Source organism: Equus asinus, chromosome 9 (genome assembly GCF_041296235.1).
Source record: "Equus asinus isolate D_3611 breed Donkey chromosome 9, EquAss-T2T_v2, whole genome shotgun sequence".
Classification (NCBI taxonomy): Eukaryota; Metazoa; Chordata; class Mammalia; order Perissodactyla; family Equidae; genus Equus; species Equus asinus.
The window spans coordinates 18412840-18434381 of NC_091798.1; the positions used below are offsets into that span (position 1 = coordinate 18412840).

The 21542-nt window shown below is 35.7% G+C and overlaps 1 long non-coding RNA gene across 1 annotated transcript in view; it reads right to left on the reverse strand.

Moving 5' to 3' along the window:
- The window catches only part of LOC123288754 (uncharacterized), a 2093166-nt gene extending 2071962 nt beyond the window's left edge, over positions 1–21204 (reverse strand). Inside the window, exon 1 of the long non-coding RNA XR_011505731.1 lies at positions 21078–21204. This is a non-coding gene — a long non-coding RNA (uncharacterized lncRNA). The remainder of the gene's footprint in view (positions 1–21077) is intronic.
- Between the last annotated feature and the right edge of the window lie 338 nt (positions 21205–21542).

Here is a 21542-nt window from a genome sequence, read left to right on the forward strand (position 1 = left end):
GCAAAGTGAACAAGGAAGGTTGGGTCGCTGAACCAATTTACTGACCTAGATCAGCCAAGAACTTTTCCAAGTGCCGGTGGAGCCCACCGTAGATCCCAGAATCAGGGAAGCAGAAGCCTGCACAGCTGATGGAATAAATTGCCGTATTCCTTCACTTTCTTCCCTATGTGATCCCTATCGATGCTGAGGAACGAGCCAATGGAACAGATACACAGAGGCTACAGAATTGGGACTTTCTGCACTTTCATGCAAAAAGGATGAATAACAAGTAAGATAACATCAGTGCTATGGTCTGAATGAGTCTGTCCCCACCAAATTCATATGTTGAAATCCTAACCCCTAAAGATGATCGTATTAGGAGGTGCGACCTTATTAATTAATGTTATTATGAAAGAGCCCGATAGATTCCTCGTCCCTTCGATCACATGAGGACACAGCAAGAAGACGCAAGCTATGAACATGGAAGAAGATACTTAACAGAACGTGGTGATAATGCTGGCACCTTGATCTTGGACTTCCCAGCCTTCAGAACTGTGAGAAGTAAATTTCTGTGGTTTATAAGCTACTCAGTCTCTGGTATTTTGTTACAGCAGCCTGATTAGACTGAGCCAATCAGCATTCATTTAAATCAAAAACTGCTTCCAGGTCATGCATAGATTGAATCCAGTTTTCTAACTATATGAATTCAAAGGTGTTCACAAGGGTTCCTTCTGAATCAAAGAAAGATTCAAAATAAGTTTGATTCAGTTTTCATTACAGTATAGCTCATGGTTTTCTAAATATTAAAAAGTAACAGTCCAAGGAAGTGATATAAAAATCTGTTCAGAAAACAGAATACTCAGTTAATTCACCTTGTTTGCAAACATACTAAATAATAGCTATGTCCATATTATTCAAACATTTTAAAATTTAGCTTTGGGCAGAAGCAGTGTGGTTTAAGGAAAACTAACAAATCTGATAATCAAGGTATTTGAAGTCTTAGCTCTAACTAGTTAGATGACCTTCTCTTAGCTGATTCCCTTTCTGGATCCCTGCTCCTCAGCTGCAAAAGTCAGGTTTGTAGAGGATAGCTAAAATAAGGTAGTTGTATTTTAAAGTGTTCTCTAACAGAAATTCTTAAAGAAATTCTTAAAGCACTCAAAGAAATTCAACTAAGAATCTAAATTGTAGAGAGGAAAGAAGGCACAGGCAACAGTCAAGCCTCCTCATCCAGAAGTGCTCCCAGAGAATCTTCAGGGATTACGAAGGATTCCATTTTGAGAGCTTTTTGTATTGAGTTTATCTGAGTGGCCATGCAAGCTCTCTTAGTACCAAATGAAAGGTGAGCACTGAATGAAACATATGCCATTTCCATTCCTAACAGTAACACGTCTTTCCAATTTATTATTTTAAAAGATGACTATTTTAAATTTTGTCATGATAAATATCAAGAAAGGTATGCAGCCCTCAGCTGCCCATCCCACCCCCAAGTGCCCACTGCTTATTCCAGGTGTCCATGATCATCCCAGAGACTTGCTGAGGGGGTAACTTTAAGACAGCAATGTTGGCACACGATCCACCATATTCAGTCCAAGTTGACACAACCCAGAATAAATGTGACTCAAAGGCAACCAAATAATAGATTAAGCAATGACTTTTGTTGTGACATCATTCTGAAATATGAATCGAGCTTATCAACTTTCTTCTCTTGGGAATGTGATCTAAGAATCGGTAAGAGAGTAAAAACTGATCTCCTGTGAGAAATGTACCAGGAAAGCCATGATGTAGAAATGAGCTGTGAGATGAGGTTGAGAATATAGAAGATTTGCTAAAAGAGTGAACAGATCAGATGAAAAGAGAGGGGAAGATTCCGTGACGGAAACATTAAACTAAGCAGTGGTCAATTTATTTTGAGTAACATTTTTTCTTCTATTACATTTACAATAAAAAATATCAAAATTAAATTACACATCAGCAATTATGTTGCTCATTAATGAGTGCACTATTTTAGAACAAACAAATATGCATTGGATTTGACCCTGCCTCTTAACGTGTATGAGTTTGTCTGCATTTCTGTGAAGTGGGGACAATAATCCAGCTGTCATGGGATTCTACTAGGAATCAAATAAAGTAATGCAGGCAAAGAATCTTTTGACTGGAGGGTAAAAGGTTTTTAGAATATATTAATACTCAGTTCTCAATCAATAATCTTGTTAAATACCTTGTTTTTCACTGGAACACATGTTGCCATTGCCCTTTAACTTGAAAAGGAAGATAATTTCTGAGTCTACAGAATATGTGAAATAATCAACAGAGATAGACCATTGTACGTTAAAAGATCATGAATATTTAAAGAAATCAGGTGTTGACTACACTTTTTTTCTCCATTATGACATGACAGCTTAAAACCTCTCATGTGAATGAACTTCACCCGCAACAAAATAAGTGACATTACGCTAAGCAGGATAACAAAGTCTTTCTACATCACTGTTTTCACCAGTTAACTTCTGATTATGTTTAATAATTAACCTCCTACCAAAAAATCAGCATGTGATAGTCACAGAACATAATCGGAAATACGGTTTATTGTAGACAAAACAGTTATTTCCCAAGTTTTAGTAGTTGTATTGCTCCAAATAAATACATTAATAAATTATTTAAATTGTCTTTATTGGTATCCAAAAGTAGTTTTTGACTGAAGGAGTGAGGTGAGTCCTGCTTAATAAAGTAATCATAAACATCCTTGAAACATCTATATATGAAAAACATCTATTATGAAAGACCAACAGAGGAACAAGGTGTAGAATGAAGACTTGAACTGCTTGACTAGAAACATCACAATGTAGAGCAGGTAAGGCCTGAAGAAGGATGCCATGGTGAATCCTCTGGGGACCAAAACAGTTTAGATGTGGCTGTTGACGCTAATAGCCTTGAAGTTCATCAATTCAGAAAAGAAACAATGCCTCTCCTATAAGAAACACTATGATCCTTTTTTAGTTCCACAAGAAAACACTAGAGGAGAGAAATCAGGAACTGGTGCAGAAGATCAACAGGAATACAGTTATTAGATCTTCACTTTCTGTCACTTTATCATTAGTCTAGGCATGATTCATAAGCATCCTCTTGAGAAACCCATTGTCTTAAATAAAATGAATTTGGACTAAACGTAAAGCTTGGTCAATAAAAGAATATTGAAATTCGAATCACACTTAGACTTGTGTATTATTTGTAAGATGCTAAATAATCCAGATACATGGGAGAAAAAAGGGAAAAGAGTTCATCCTTAAACATATTACAAGATATACTTGCAATAAACTAGACTCAATAAAAAAGTAGAGGAACATGAAAATAATATAATAGAGCATACTAAAAAATCATCCAATTATAAAAAGGTTCACATTATAAGGAAAACTCTCAAACTGCCTAATGGTGCATGTGCATTCTGCTTATTCTATCATCGTGAAATCAACAGAATAAGACAAACACATGCCTCTTTCATGTCACTGTGTGCTTAATAAGCAGCAATCTGTACTAGTGACTTTAAAAATCTAGTTGAATAGACTGAATCCCTCCAGACTGGATGTCCTCCAAAAGCTTACAAATAGAGGGAGAGAATCAGTGATGCGCTTCAACTCTGCCTCATACATCTTTCAAATTGATGTCGCCTGCAGACAGTCCGTAAGGGACAGAAAAGCAGACTTCTCTGACGTGACCACATCACAGGTCACTCACAGCTGAGCTTAAAGACATCTACTCAATACAGTTAATACTTGAATTACATTTAAAATATTTTTTTTTATCACAAAACAAAAAATCACAGAGAATTAAATAACCAACTCCCTGTAAGGCATAACTGAAGACAGAAATAACCCCAAGAGAAAGCGTACGGGTAACAATAGTGTATGTGATTTATGCACTTCTTTTTCCTCAACATGCTTGTCCTCCAACCTTGTTAATTTAATCATTGCTCTGGCATCCAGCCCAAACTAAAATGTAATCTTTGAACTGCTCCCTGAAGCTCTGTGAGAAGTCTAGGCTGATGCAACACGTGATGCCACTAGGTGTTGGAATTCACAAAGCAATTAAGATCAGTACAAGTTTATGTCCCCATATCTTCAAGGGTGCATTCTTTCTCATTTTAAAAGAATATCCATATTTAGCATGCCGAATGTTAAAAAAAAAAACAACAAATCTGGACTTCCAAGAGTAGAGAAATACTAGATTGTGTTACTGAAGTAATATTTTTATTCCCCAGTTACATGGCAATTTTGGGTGGAGAGACGTAACTAGTCTTCTGGAAAGTCTTTGAAAGGGGCTTACAGAAATTAAGGTAAGCACTCAATATTAGTTTTGAAGCTGGCACAAAAACCCTTGAACTCTACAGTCACTTAAAATAAGACTAACTAAAAGCTGACCAGGGATCTTGTCCAGATTATTTAACTTCTTCAATAAATGTGCTGTTAGGAACAAATTTTCTCTTAGGCTGCAGTGGTAACGTACCGATTCCTTTTCCTTACAGCATATTGCAGTTGTTCAGTTCACATGCATTATGAAGAACAATGAAAGCTCTATACAATATTTTTTTAATCTGGGAAAATTTATACTACTTCACATCACATGTGATTTTTCAAAGGAATTACTGTAGTCCTTTGAAAAAACTTTGAAAATACATCTTTGGAGTTCACTATAGTAGTCATGCCTTTTGGTGTTCTTTATTTTTATTTTTCGACAGTAACAAAATTACTTAATGTCATTTTAAGTTCATCCTATTCCATATACACATGCATACAGAGCTGGGGTAATTCACTTCTGCCGTTCAACATCTCCTTTGTTGCAGATGGTAAATGTGCAGATTTCTTCCTCCAGGAAAGAAACTCTTTCATAAAATAATTGCATATTCTGCTCATTTTTTCTCTTCACTGATGCTTTTGTATTGTTATTACACCCTGCCAGATTAGTAATTAGCATGCAGCCTCCATATGACATAAATGTGTTTCTCCTGCTTTCGTAAAAGCCCCTTTAGCAACTCAAAGCATATAATAACTCTAGATGGCAAAAGAGAGAGGAAATAAATAATATAACACGAATAACTACAAGAGCAAGTGCAGCACTGGGTTAGCACATTTCTTCTGATCAAGGGGTTGAGGAGCAGTTGCTCCCTGGAGAGTGTGCTAGAACCTAGAATAGGTGACTGTGCATGACCTTTGCAATTATTTTTTTATTCCTATTGGAATAAACAATTGAATTAACAGCCTTGGTCATAATCTGAAGGAGGAAATTGGCTGAGGAAGGAGAGCACCCTATAAGAAATCTTCTGAAAAAGAAAAAAATAATTGAGTTAATCCACAGGTGGACATTAAGTGGGGACCTCAGCACTGACAAGCCTAAAACAGAGCCGCTGAGGAGCATTTGCCTGGTAGAGTTATAATGAGATTATGTCCATTGGAAATGGGATTATAGGGAGAGTTGACTAACACAAATCCATATTTGGGGGAAAATTTAGTCTGCTTAGGTATCTTTTTCAAAGGGAAAATAATTCAATAAGCAATAACCAAGGTGGAATTCTGTGAAATTCCTGTACTAAAGCTACTGAACAGGATTGACTACTTAATTTGTGGAGCCCAGTATAAAATGAAAATGCAGGGCTGCTTGTTCAAAATTATTACCATTTTCAAAATGGCAAGAGCAGAGCCTTAAACCAAGCAGGAAGCTCTTTTAAGTGCAGGGATCTGGGCAACTATGCAGATCGCTTGTCCATGAAGCTGGCCTTGCTCCTGAAGGCAGGCTCCACTGGACTTGCCTGAAGCTGCTCTCAAATGAAGCCAGCACTGTAATTGAGAGAACAAGGACTCAAAGCAGAATGGAGCCGCATCTCGATTCCAATCCCAGGGCCACTGCTGACTGTAAGTATGACCTTGGGCAAGTTATTCACCTTTCTAAGTCTCAGTCTCGTCACCCATAAAGAAGAGATCAAAATGAAGAGCACCTTTCCTAGTACCCAGCATATAGTAAGTGCTCAGTAAATGATATTTATGTTTACCATCTAACATCACACCTCACTGAATTTGAGCCAAGACGTGCATTTTGAGTTTACATCTAGAAATTTATACATGGATATTTCCATTTATTTTATTTGTCATCCTTACAGATGTTTTACTTAAATTTAGTATGGTAATGTAAGAGAGACCTACTGCTGTTTAGTTAGCTTTTTTCTTTTTCAAAGAAATATACATTCACAATATAAGTCAAATCATTATCCTGTACATCTAAACTTACACAGTGCTGTGTGTGAATTACATCTCAATAAAACTGGGGGAAAAAGGAATATGCAAATAAAGTTAATAAAAGTTGAGTTTATTCTTTTCTATTTAACTAACATCACCTGAAAATAACCACCTCTCAGGACTGTGTTAAGTAGCAAAATATGGCAAGTATCTTGGAGCAGCTATCTGAATTGGTGAGAAAATTTCAGAAAGAAAGTGCCTTCCCTGTGCACCAGACCTATTTCATACTACCACTGTCAGTCGTGCTGACCGTTACAATTACCAATAACCACAGTCACAGCTAAAATTATGATATGATACTGATCGTCAATGCACAGCAAATGATCACAGTCCTTCAATTCTTACACACAAAGCATAGACTAACAGGCTTCGATAGAAAAATAATTAAAACATCACTACATTATATGTATATGTGAATTTTAAGATGCAGTCTGATTTCCAAAATATTAAAATATTTTATATGCATATTACTAGTGAGTAAATATATTGGGACATATTATTGACATTACGATCTTATCACAAAAGTTTGCTCATTTATTTGCTCACTTAAGAAGATATATATATCTCTTCCATATATAATGTAGAGTGCATTGATAAAATTCTCATGACTGTAAAGATGGAAATTATTCATTCATTCACTCATTCCACAAATATTTATTCAGCACCTTCTATGTGTCAGTCACTATTTTAGTCACTGGGGTTAAAAAAGTGAAAAAACTAAACAAAAATTTCTACCCCTATGGACTTACATTCCACTGGGGAAGATTTTCAATACTCGAAGTGAATAAGTAAAATATAAACCAAACAAAATAATGTTAAGGACTATGGAGACATTTTTTTAAAAAGTAAGATTTGGAATTTGGGAATATGTGATTTAAAATAAGTGGTCAAAGACTATACAACTTAGAATCCTTTCTTTGATATTCCAACATAAAGGATGACTCATGTACTGTGACCCAGATTGAATATACTTATGACTTCTTGTTTTATTAGTGTCTACAATGAGATCTTTATTATGCTAGATATTTTAAAAAATTAAAAAATACTAATAGGGGCCGGCTCCGTGGCCGAGTGGTTAAGTTCGTGCGTTCCGCTGCAGCGGCCCAGGGTTCGGATCCTGGGTGAGGACATGGCACCACTCGTCAGGCCATGTTGAGGTGGCGTCCCACATCCCACAACTAGAAGGACCTGCAACTAAGATATACAACTATGTACGGGGGGTTTTGGGAGATAAAGCAGAAAAAAAAAAAAAAAGAAGATTGGCAATGGTTGTTAGCTCAGGTGCCGATCTTTAAAAAAAAAAAATACTAATAAACCATGGTTACACATTTTAAAATGTGGATTATCTAGTTTGAGAATAAAGAAAAATACATCTGAAGACATTGGACATTTCATTAAATGCTAAATTGCATGGTAGAGACATAAGTGGAGACCATGTTGGGAGAAGATTGACAATTGGTGGCAGATCTTGGACAGTGCATCTCTTCCTAAGGTTAGGGAGAGAGGCATGTTGTAATCAGGTAGAGGGGGAGGGGCAGGCTCACCTAGTAAACATTGAGAATCTCCAGGAAGATTTTCCTGGGATATGGGAATACATAAGATAATTAATAAAGGGCAACAGGTCAAAAGAGAGACTCCTTCATTCTTTCAATTCATCTCTCATGGGGAGGGGAAGAGCTTTTATAAGGAAGTAGTTCTTATTTTTAAGCACATTATAATTATTTCTGAAGATGTTATTTCTATGAAACTGTTTGCATACTGACACATCTAAATCTACATTCTCCCAAAATGTTGGGTATATTATGCAAAATCTTTAGTGAAAGCAGCTTTTTCTTTAAGGTTTTGCTAGGGATTGCATTGTTTCCTGTTAAAATGTACTGTAATGAATATATTATAAAGGGACAGACTTGTAATTTAACCTTGAAGGAAAATAACTTCTAGAAAGAGTACTAAATTGCTCTACATGTCAGGATGATTGCATGAGCAGGACAGTAGAGAGTAATCGGCTCTAATATCCACAGTTTAAGTCTCAAGTTTAGTACAAATTTCATTTTGTTTTACTGGTTTGTTCTCAAAAGCTGATTTAAGTTCACTTATACTGAATCTCCATGTTTGGATAGTATGATCTAATTATCTGGCCCAGAGCTAACTGTGTTGAACTACATACAAATTATTTTTTTACCTCACATAACTCCAAGTCCTAGCTAAAATTTGGCCACACTGACAAGATATCATAGTCACAACACTTCACAATCTCACAACTGTATATTAAAAACTCAGGTAGTGTAAAAATACTGTTTCAGTAAGAGGAATCTCACTGACTTTTATCAAAATAGTAGGTCAGACTCTTGGTACTATATAGGTGAATAATATAACCTTAGAAATACTGAAATGATTTAAATGATTCATGGCTCTTAATTTTCATCTAGCAGATTTTTAAAGGATTTCATGATAAAATATATTTGTATAATAAAAGGCTTATTCATTAAATGATATATGCATGATTAAATAGGTGAATTACAATAAATGGAATGGATGCCACTCTTGTGAAAAAAGCAAGCTAACTATAAGACAAAATGTATTGTTATCTGTGTTTGAAATAATAAATGTTTGGGTTATTTCTGAGTTAATACATGATAGCCTCTTTTTTAACTCATTCATATTCTTGACTACATATTTGCTATGATCTTGTCACTGTTCTATGCTCTGGGCTGTTGGGATACAGCCATTAACAAAACAGTAAAAATCTTTGCCTTCCTACAGCTTACATTCTAGTGGGAGAGACAGATAATAGATAAATAAATACAAAAAACATTAAAATCACAAATAGTGATAAGTACCACGAAGAGAAACAAAGAGCACGGGAGTGATAAAAGAGGGGCAGCTGTTCTAAGGAAGATGATCGAGGAAGGTATTTCAACGGAAAGGATGTGCTGGCAGAAACCTGAAGACATGACTTCGGAAGGTATTCGAAGACCTGAGAAAAAGTCTTCCAGGAGAAGACTCAAGTGCAAAGACTCTGGGTCAGTAATGAACTTAGTGCCTTTGAAAAGCAGGAAGATCAAAGAAATTGGAACCTAGTATTCAAGGAAGAAAGAGCAGGAGACTGAATCAGAGAGGAAGGCCGGAACTGCCTTAGGGAAGGCCATGCTGGCGGTGCTAAGGAGTTTGGGTTTTTTTCCCATTGTGGTTGCAAGAATTGATCAATGTTAAATAGGATTGTGACGTGGTTTGATTTATAGTTTTAAAAAGAGTACACTAGTATCTGCAAGGCAAGGATTAGAGAAGGGAAACAAGGTTGTTGCTGGACTGTAGGCAAGCGATGAAATGGCATGCATTCTGGGGCTTACGGTGCTAACGGTCTAGCTGGTAAGATCTATTACATTACTGTGCTGTTCAGAAATCCCAGTGTTGGTTTCAGTATTGGGGAGAGGGAGATAAATTTGTTTGATGATGGTGGCAATGTCCAAAGAAACTCACTTAAGTGATATGAATGGAGAGAAACAATCATATTTCAAGGCTAATCACTGCCCTACTTTCAGACAGTTGTAAAACTCACAATTATTTGAGCACAGTCTTTACATCAGGTGCTGGGAAGAAAAAAATGCCCAAGAAGGAATATTTTGAATGGGGGTCACTTATTTCTGCTGCCTGAGGAAAAGAAAGTAGATATACTGTATAAATTGGTAAGCAGAGATTAAGCTCCTAGATATATCATTAAAAAAGAAAAAGAAAGAACAGAGCTTACAATCACTGCCCTAGTGACTATATATTTATGGATTCCCTACACAGCAGCCCTGTGCCATAATAATGGCATAAAAATGACGGCTACATTTTTGAGTGTCACTTACTAGACATTCTGTTAGGTGATTTGCTTTATCTTATTTACTCCTCTCCTCATTCTGTGGTGTGGACATTATTACCCATGTTTCTAAAGCTGAGGATATTCAGGCACAGAATCTTTAAGTAACTCGCTCACTCTGACTCACAGAGCCAATAACTGGTAAAGTTGGGAATCAAGCCTGGATATTTTTGCTCTTAATCACTGTGAACAACGAGTAGTTAATTTAGTGAAAAATACATCAACTCAGTTTCTCTTGAACAGTTCAAAATAAGCAGCTGATGAAGACTTTTCCTGTCCCATTGGTACTTTGGAAATACAGACACAGCTCCTGTCTGGGAGCAGCATGCAGCATTGAGACAGCTTATAAAACAAATGTGTTCTGCCCCAGGACGTCTACTGACCGTTTTAAAGTCAGTGAGCCAACACAACCACCAAGGAGGTAAATACACCAAGTGACAGCATAATTAATCCTCTGTACACAATCAATGAGGAATAGTAATGTTTCTTGGGAAATGGAATATAGTAGAACGAGCCTGAGTTTTCCCTGAGCGCAGATGTCGAGTCGCCATTCGATGAATCGTCCCTGGAGGAGACTGTGTAACAAACACACGAGCCTCTCAAGGACAGCCAGGGTTGTAAATTGTGGGCTATAAAAATAATAATATAAACATTGTGCCAACATTTATAATTTATTTGTTAGACTCACAGGTGAGAAATAGGGGTTAGCTGGCAGGTCTAATTTGAAGTAGTGTTGGCAAACCCATGCTGTACACTAAATCAAGGCTTTCTGTGTTTCATTTAGCTTAAAAACACAATAAAGCTCAAACAAAGCAACTTCCTTTAAATAAATAGAGCTGTGGACACAGATTTGTGTAATATTACACTATAAAGTTATTGGAGTGCTAGTACCTTGACAGTTTTTCTCGACTTGTAGTGGAGGACTTTATGCACTTAGAATGTTGGGTGAAGGCATAAAAGCAAGAGAGAATTATTTTTGAAAAGATACAAGATTGCACAGGTTTTTTTTTTTTTGGCTGAAACTTACCAATGAAAGTCAAAATCACTGACTGAAGAAGGACATCATTGTGACAGTGAGGAGTCATGAAAAGAACAGAGAATTGAATAATTCACTAAGTTATTGTTCAGTAATTAAATATTCAATAAATTGAATAATTTATATTAAGAAAAAAACATCAAAAAATAAAAGAACAGAGATCTCAAGAGATCTTGTACCCAGTTTCAGTTGTGCCTTAAACCATGGTGATCTTGGGGAAGTCCTTGTTACTCCAACCCATGAACAAAAAGTGTGACCTGTGTGACAGTGAGGCAGAATTGCTTTGTGTTTAATGGCACCCTCCAGTTCCTTGCTGAGCAGCATTGGTAAACTTGTTAGCCTCTACATACCTTAGTTTCCCTATTTTGTCAATGAGGGTAATAACACCTACCTTTGAGAGTTTTTTGAGGATTAACGAAAATATTGGGATGCATGTCAAGTACGGTGCCTTAGGGAAAGCAAGAGCTCAGTAACTGTTGGCATTGTACATTTACTGTAGATCATAAAAGTGATAAACCTTCAAATGTTTATTGAATAAAACAAATGAGTACTGTCAGAGGTTGCCTTGGAACTTTACTCCTTTTCTGTTTAGAGCTACAATTTGCTATAGCTTGTGTGTTTGCACAAACTGATGACGAGGAAGGCACAAAAAGACAAATCTGCTATTTCTGTCTGATGATGTCAGAGAGCACACATGGAAATATTGGAGGGCTATCTTATCAGATACACAGGCTTTTGCAAAGTAGAACGCATGTGACAACACCACCCTCCATGAGCAAAGGGACAGAATGGTGGAAGTATTTAGAGAACTCCTGGAGTTGATGGATGGTTAAATGGAAGGCTGTGTTAGTGAACGGACAGGGGGCGGGAGCAGCAGAAGAAGTAAGAAATGAAGTTTAACTATCACTGTTCAGTACTAAAATCTTCCTAGAGCACGATGTTAAATAAATTAGAATTTATGTCTTATTTTTGGAAGAGGAGTTCAGTAAGTTTGAATGTAAAATAAAATATATATATTTCCCCTTTGACTATCAATAATCATCTGTTTACTGTTTCAGTCCTAGGCCAATTTAGTCTCTTATCTCTCAGTAAGAATGTTTATTTCTCTCTCATAGTTTCCTGATTCAAAGTTGGGGAAAGGCGGACCACCTTGTCCTGATAAAATAATCAAAGACAGCCTTTTGGGGAATATTAACCTGGCAGAGATATGTCAGGTAGAGTGAACAGATTGAAAGAAAAAGGAGAGACCCTCAAGGAAACAACTTCGTTTGCCCAGTGGTTAAGTGGCAAGGCCTCAGCAAGTGTGATAACCCCACCAGAAATAAAATGAAACAGATGGTGTGGGGGGTGGAGCAGGGTAGCTAAATAGTGCACACATTTAATAGGAACATGCTTCCTCATGTTCTTTTGAATATGAAATAATTGAAAAGCATGTGATAACTTGAAGCATGGATGGTGTGTTTTGCCATCTCTGATCTGATTATAGCCATATTATTACTGGTAGGGGGTGGTAATATTGCTGAATTTCTAAAAGAAAATCTTCAAAGTTGACAATCTAAAATTTTTCTTAAGGTTTTAATAGACCAGAAGTCTTTCAATAATTAAAGAACAGCATATGTCTTCTATTTGAGGGGGAAAAAATCGGTCCTGAGTATTCTCATAGAATAAATTGTAACATTAGAAAATTAGGCCCTTAAAAATAACAAATTTTTCTCACATTTTGAAATAAAATTAGTCTCTAAAATATTGATGAGACTATAAAAGACAGAGCCTTCCCTTTTCAAATGACAGTCAATTATGTATACATTTCAGCTCTAGGCTCTATATTTTAGGTAAAGTATAAATTTACCCCAGATCCTCTCTACTCCCTGAGTATAGAAACCTGCCGGCAAATTAACAATAGGATGTTAGAGAAAGTTACGACAGTTTAAACAGCCGTTTGTCTGCATTTATCCAACTTTGTAATCTCCACTATGGATATATTAGATTTATTTGTATTTTTTAAATCTCATTACAAGTTTTTGAGCACAGGAAATTGCTTCTACTGTGAAAGATCAATGTGCTCTTGACTTCAGCATTTTCAACAATGGCTTATCTGTTCTGATGAGGTAGTGGAGATGAGGGGGATATGAGAATGAGTTTGGGTTCTCTAACAGGCTTTGAAATAAAGAAAGTCACTCAGCAGGAAAACCATAATAATTATGAATTCTTAAACCTAATGATGCTCATCCAATTAGATCATTCAGCTACCCAAAGAAGCAAACCCTCAGGTTCATACCTACTTTTGTTGTAAAATTGTCTTTTTGAGCAGGAGAGGGAAAGGAAGAGGGCTTGTAAGATCAAGATTAATAGACTTAATTTAGAGAAAATTGGATTATATCATGCCCTGTAATTAGAAATGGAAAAAAACTCTTTGACTTTTGGCTTAAAACGTAAGCCAAACCATTTGAAACTGGAAATGATTCCAGAAATATAAGCCTAAGATTTTTCATTTTATTTCATCTTGGTTAGAAAATAGCATGAGCTGAATTAGGTAAAATTTTGCTGCTCATTAAACAGAGCCAGTTAACCTGCTCACAAAATAAACACCATGATGTGGCCAAGTGTGGTATACATTTGTGTCTTTTGCCTCAACCCTTCCTCATCACGTCTTCCCAATCCTATCATCCAGATAACTATCTTTCACCACTTTTCTCCCTCTCTGAAAAAATCTCACCCATTTCCAGGATTCAGTGCCAAGCCTTAAAGGTCTATTTCTAGCTGTCTACTGAATTCTACCTGGAAGTTCCACAGGCCACTCAAATTTCACATATTCAAAACCTAACAAAGCATTTACCTCTTCCCTAATAAGGATTCTCTCGTTTTATAGCTTGATTTCTAGTGCGACTTATCATCAATCCTAAATTTATTGGAACATTCCTCTCTAATTATTCACCTGCAAATGATCCCAGAACGAATTTTCTTCAGAAATCTTTCCCTGAATTTGGGCAACCCCCTCCTATTTAGACTTTCATTGACTTTCAGTGAAATCACAGGAACTTCTAAGTGCTTAATTGCTGCTTTCTGCCTTCAATCCTCTACTTTCCTGCCAAAGCGGTCTTAAGAAATCCCATATATCATGCCATCATTCACTCCCTGAAGTCTTTCAGTGATTCCTTCCTGTTGCCATCAGGATAAAGTCTCAAGCCCTTAGCAGGCCTACAAGACTCTTCATGGACTGGCCATAATGTTAAGCTTTCAAATCTCCCAGTTTCCTCCTTCTTCAGACCTAATGCATATTCCACAAAAAGGTTTTTTGTTTTTGTTTTTGCAATTAAATTCTGGATACATCAAGATACTTACTACCTTAGAATACCAAATCTAAATTTTAATTGTTCTTCTATTATACAAGTTGCATTAAAGCAGCATTAACAAAATAATAAAGTAAGAAATGTTCATGAATACCTCAGATACCATTTTTTCTAATCTCTCCTTATTCTTTTTTTATGAACAAAAGCATTTTGTAAAGATAGTTGTAGTTATAAAATGGGTAAAATTTTGTAATTTTTTTCAGCTAACTTTTAATGTACATGTATTTTCCTCTAAGATTCCCTTTCTGCAGTTAATCCAGTTGAATTCTTATTCACATTTTGAAGGACCCAGTTCTCACATCCAGTTCTCACGTATTCAGTGTAAAACCTCCCTTGACTTACTTGGAAATTATAGTTGGAAATTTCAATATGCCTTTCTTAGTAATTGACAGAAAATCAGTAAATATGTGGAAGACTTAAACAGCACTATCAACCATCTTGACCCAATGAATTTATAAAACACTCTACTCAACAAGCAGAATAAACATTCTTTTCAAGTACGTACAGAATATTCACCAAGACATATTATATTCTGGGCCATGAAACAAATCTTAGTACATTTAAGAAGACTGAAATCATAGAAAATATGTTCTATGACTACAATGGAGTTAAATTAGAATTCAATAACAAAAAGATTTTCAGAGAATCTCTAAAATACTTGGAAATTAAACAACGCTCTCTAAATAATTCATGGATCAAAGCAAAAATCAAAAGGAAAATTAGAAAGTATGTTGTATTAAACAAAAATCAAAACATAAAATATCAGAATTTGTAGAGTGCAGGAAAAGCAGTGCACAGAGGGAAATGCATAGCACTAGACATTGATAATAGAATAGATAAAAGGGCTCAGTTAATGATTTAAGACCCCAACTTTAAAAACTTAAGACAAAAGGGCAAATTAAGCTCAGTAAGCAGAAGAAAGAAAATAAGTATAACAGCAGAAGTAAATGAAATAGAAAATGGTAAGGACAGGAGCCGGCCCCATGGTCGAGTGGTTAAGTTCACGCACTCTGTTTTGGTAGCCCAGGGTTCACTGGTTCTGATCCTGAGTGTGGACTTACACGCTGCTCATCGAGCCATGCTGTGGCGGCGTCCCACATAAAATAACTAGAATGACCTACAACTAGCATATACAACTATGTACTGGGACTTTGGGGAGGGAAAAAAAAAGAGGAAGATTGTCAACAGATGTTAGCTCAGGTCCAATCTTCCTCATCAAAAAGCATTAAAAAAATAAAAGAAAAAGGTAAGGACAATGGAGAAAATCAATGAAACCAAAAGCTGGTTCATTGAAAGAATAATAAAATGGACAAACCAATTGCCTGACTGATGAGAAAAAAAAGTGAGAAGGCACAAATTACCAATATGAGGAATGAAAGAGGGACAGAGGGATAAATCCCATAGATATTAAAGGATAATTAGGGAGTATATGAATGACTTTATGCCAGTGGATATGACAGCTTTAGATAAAATGGACAAATTCTTTGCAAGCACAAACCACAAAAGGTCATTAAAGAAATTAGTTTATAGTTAAAATCCGTCCCACAAGACTAGAAACAACACCAATTTTTCACAAATTCTTCCAGAATCTAGAAGAGGAGGTCACTTCTTTCTACTCTACCTATGCTCAATATAGAAATAAAAACAGAATCTAGAAAGTTCTGATAATAACTGTTTTGCTGCCATTGAAAACCTGAAAGCCAGTAAAACTCTGATAACAAAAACCAAAGACATTACAAGAAAAGAAAATTACAAATATACCTCATTAGCATAGACATGAAAATCTGTAACAATATTTTACCAAATTGTATCTAGCAATATATGAAAACAATAAGAAATCAGAAGCAAGTAAGATTTATTCCAGGAATACATGTAATTCAACATATCAGAAAGACAAAGAAGAAAATTCTCATGATCATCTCAACAGATGCAGGAAAAATATTTTTCAAAATTCAATATCCATCCATGATGAAAATCCTCAGCACACTAGAAATAGAAAGGAATTTCCTTAACCTTGTAAAGGACATCTAAAAACCTACAGCTAGCCTCATATTAAGATGAAGGACAAAGCAAGAATGTGCACAATTACCACTTCTATTCATTATCGAAATGAAAATATATGTCTAAACAATGAGTAACTCTCAGAAAAAAAGGAACAACTACTGACACACACAACAACACAGCTAAATATAAAAGCATTATGTTAGCTAAAGGAAGCCAGGAGCAAAAGACTACATACGTATGATTCTATTTATACACGACATTCTAAGAAATGCAAAGCTCTAAAACTCAGCGTCTAGAAAGAATATAATAAGGAATGAGAGGAGTAAGTGATACAAAAGAGCACGGGGCACTTTTTGGGGTAATGAAAATATTCTATATCATGACTGTGGTGGGAGCTACACCATTGTATATATTCGGTAAAACACATCAAATTGCACGATTAAAATTGGTGAATTTTTGCATGTAAACTATATGTGAAAAATACGATTTCAAAGGTTAGAAATTTTCTGAGGAAAATTGATTGAATTTATTTATTAAATGATCCGTGTGCTACAGAGTAATATTAAGAGGGCATTTGGTGGGAGGTATTTAATCACTGATTTTGCCTCATTCATTTTACACAATTTGGTTCTAGAACTATTCATATCCATGATGTAGATGAAACGAAGTGTATTGGCCCTTTTATTAGTGAGAGCATTTTAGTTTTAACACAAATATTCATTTAATGAATATTATTCATTAAGATGCTGTAATTCTCCAATTTACCAGCCAGCCCAGCTAAAGAATTCCTAAACTGTTATATCATTCTATTATCTTCTATCATACGAACTTTAGCTGTGTGCATAAGAATATAAGTGATTTTCTTATGTTAGGCTTATATGTCATACAAAATGGTAACCTCTGAAAAAGACTGTGATTCACACTTTTTTTATGATTAGGTACCGGGTATTCCCCAGACCGTGGTGAAATATTTTATTGGTTGTTACAGCCAGTGCAATAGATCCTAGCTTATCTTTCATCTGACCTTAAATATAAATGAAAAACAATAAATTTATTTCAAGGTTGTGCCGAGAATAAGCAAGGCCATTTGAAACAGAGGCTTTAAGCCTCTTCCGATTTATATTCTGAACCAAGCTAAAGAAAGAAAAGAAAAGAATTAGACTTATCCTCTCTGCTGTTGAATTACACTTAATACTGGAGGCCACAATTATATTTTTTAATTTATCTGAGGGGAAACAAAAGAAAAAGAACAGCATTCAGCATAAATAAAGGGCAATTTGTCATCAATGAATGCTTTAAAGTAGCAAATCATAAACACATGAGACTACTGTTTTATAGGCACTAATTAACATTTCACATAAAGGTGAATGATTTCTATATTGAAAAGCATTCAGATATCCTTCTTACGTGGGTAATATGGAAAAGAAAGCCATGTAACTTTTCCAGATACACTTTTAAAGATCATAATAAAACTGTAAGATATTGTAGTTATAAACTAGAAATAATCAAACTTGGAATACGACATAACTTTCAGTGAAGGTCAAGTAAATGATATAGATACATAGCTACAGAATTAACTTGAAGAGCAATTCCTTGTAAACACGCCAACGTGTGGGCCCACAGGAATTTAGAAAGATTGCTATATAATATACCACCATGTCTGTTTTCTAGAGATGCTTGGATAGCAAACTTTTCTTGTTGCCTTTGCTCTCAGTGAAATTTGAATCTGAAAAATCCACGACTCAAGTGTTCCATTTCATTACTGTGTATTGATTGTTCATGTGTATCCTTCTAAGAAAGCAGAGAAACAGGGCTGTTACAAATCTTCTTATTTCAGACTAACTCTCATTAAAAAGCAAGAGTGGTAAAACACAATTAAAACGACTGTTACAAATCATCTTGAATTTTAATTCCTATAATCAGGAAGGTAAATTTAAGGTAGTCAAGGAAGGAAGGAGAATGGTTTCTCCGCCAGCTGTCTCTGCTTCCTGCCTACTAGACTTTCCCTAAAATGCATACAGCCATTTGAATGGTGAATAGCAAGGGATAAAGCTGAGGCAAAAATATGTTTCGGACTGATGTGAGGGTAAAACCATCTTGAAACAGGTCCATTTATGCAGAAAAGGAAAGCAAGCAATGGGAGTAGTTGCCAACACTTTTGGAACATGCTATTTACTTCCACGTCTTCCTTATCTAATTAGCCTTTTTCTCCTTAGGAAATGTGAGTTTTTCAAGTCTTCCTTCTGATGCCAGGCAAAATACCTTACAAATTACGACTTTTTATGCATCTTCTGAGACTGCTTTCCTTGGAAATGGTACGTTGGCATATTGATTATCTAGCCAATTTCTAGGGAGTCTGCTTTCCCCTCTCTCTAATTGGAAGCTTTGTTAGCTCCTGTTCAATAATTTAACTTGCATAATTTTGCTTTGGAAAATTAGGTTTATCTAACTCTCCATGGCTTTCCAAACTTAAATATATCATTTTATTAAGTGTATGTAGCAATATAGAGTGTTAGAGCATTAAAAATATGTCGTGTTTTGGGGCAGGCCCAGTGGTGTAGTGGTTAAGTCCACGTGCTCTGCTTTGGTTGCCTGGGGTTCGCAGGTTTGGTTCATGGGTGAGGACCTACACACTGCTCATCAAGCCACGCTGTGGCAGCATCCCACATACAAAATAGACAAAGATTGGCACAGATGATAGCTCAGGGTGAATTTTCCTCACCAAAAAAAAAAAGGAATTTGTGTTCTGCTATTTTGATGTGCCTTTATCTTAAGAAGTTTTATACATTTTCCAAAAATGTGAAATAAATACAAAATGTTTAGAACTGTCACTTATCTCATCTTTTTCACTGTTCCTTCCACTATCCTAGTTCAGTTGCATCCATTCATCCCTGGAATGCTTGCATTTTTCTCCTCTCTAGTCTTTCTGCATCTGTTTTCTTCCACATTTGTGTTTCATACCACTCCTAGATTAACCTCCAAAAATAATGTTTAAAGCCTTCATGAATAATACATTACTTAGAAAAGAACATTAAGTTTCCTAGTAGTTCAAGGACTGGTAAAATCTGGTTCCAGCTTTTCCTTTCCAAAATTTCTCCCATTCTTCTTTGCCTCTAGGAAATGTCAGCTATGATCCCCAAATCACACCTTTGTTTATATTCTGACCCTTACCTGAGAAATACACAACTTGAAGGCTCAGCAGCAGAAAACATTCTTGCCTAACTTTTATACAACTCCGAACTCCAAATTTCTCTAACAACACTATCACCTACTTAGCATTTACTATTCACTACAGTATATCTGAACTTAGGTATTTGCGTATCTAAATATTCACGTACATATACACATATAGATACAAATTCGTACATATATACATACACACACAGACACACAATGAAAACCTATGTGTTTGTTGACCCAGCACTCCTTTTCCGGCAACTATGGTCCCTATCTTCACCACAGGAAAGAGTCTTTTGTATATAATGACCCTTTCCTCTGACCAGAGTTGATTGATCTAGAGCTCATATCAACAGAAGAAGAAGTGAATTCTCAGGTCCTTCCCTGGGAATTTAAAACTTGCAAGAGCACTGAGTCAATCTCTAATAGTTGCATCTCTAAATTGTAAACGCAGAACATCCCAGACATATTTCATGACTATATGTGTATTGTGGATTACTCAATATCATTTATCCATTTCAACCTCCATCCATAAGCTATTTAATAAATGTACTAAACATCTTTCTGTTGTAACTAGCCAGAGTGGTTTCTTTTCTGATACTGCCATCTGGACAAAGCTGGTCTGTAGTGAAAGAGAGGAGCAGATATAAGAGGCTGAGATGATACCAATGGCATCTGGTTTCCCGGTTCCGGGGTCGCTGGCACCAAGGAGGACTCCTGCATTTCCACTTGGGTTGGTTATTCTACTTTTTTCTGGACATTATCAGCCAATAAATTGCACTTTCTGCTTTTAAATTTGTTTGAATTTGGTTCCTATCATTTTGACCATAAGAATCATAGCTAATACAATATTTTTCACTAACCCCATCTAACTCCCTATCAGAAAGGGACATACGTGTACCTTAATGTCTAGTGTGCGTATTAAATATATTTCATAACTAAAACGTATTGACTAAACAGGTTTTTACTGTTGATACTCCTTTAAATGCCTAAATCAAAAATTTTTTGAGCTTTTCTCACTGATTTAATTTTTTACATATTATTTATTAACTGAGATTGGCCTCACTGAACATTTTATATGAGAAGTGTTTTAAAAGTTTTGAACTTTTGAAGAAAATCCTGGTCATTTAACTGGTACTTTGAGTCCACTTAGCCATAGCCAAGGATAATCCTAATAATCACATTGATTATTCCACCAGCAGAAATGTCAACAATGAAAGTTTAAGCATATTTTGCATAGGCCAGCAAAGATTCCATTTCTTTGATGAGGAAAATTAGCCACCAAACATTGATAATAGCAGTCAAACAGATCCACAGAGAACTATAATACCTTAGAGGCCTATTAAATATTTGAAGATAATTTAACTACTGATTCATCCACTAACCTTTTCAGCAAATCCCTCCTCCCATTTCCTTGGGAAATGTGCAAAAACTTCTCCAAGGACAAGCATCTGACAGAGAGAAGGCATCTGAAGGAGGAAAACTGTGAGACACGTACAGGGACCAGCTAAGATCTTGACCTCATTTAAATGAACTTGGTCTTGCATGCAGCAAAAAACAGTTTAATCCAGAAATAAATCAATAAACAATCTGATAATGATCAAATGTCTTGACTCACAACCAGGCAATGAATCACTTCGTTTGGAATGACATGGAGGAGGTTTAGCAACACTACTTAAATCAAACTCCATTTTTTCCTTTGGTCATAGGATTTAACCTTTAAATCCATGTAAATGGAAAGCATTTTTCCAGTTTAAATTTAGACATGGAAAATCAAAGTGAATAAGAGATTGTTTATCTTCTCCAATATGTGATGGCAACAATTATAATTTCATATAACAATAGCTAAT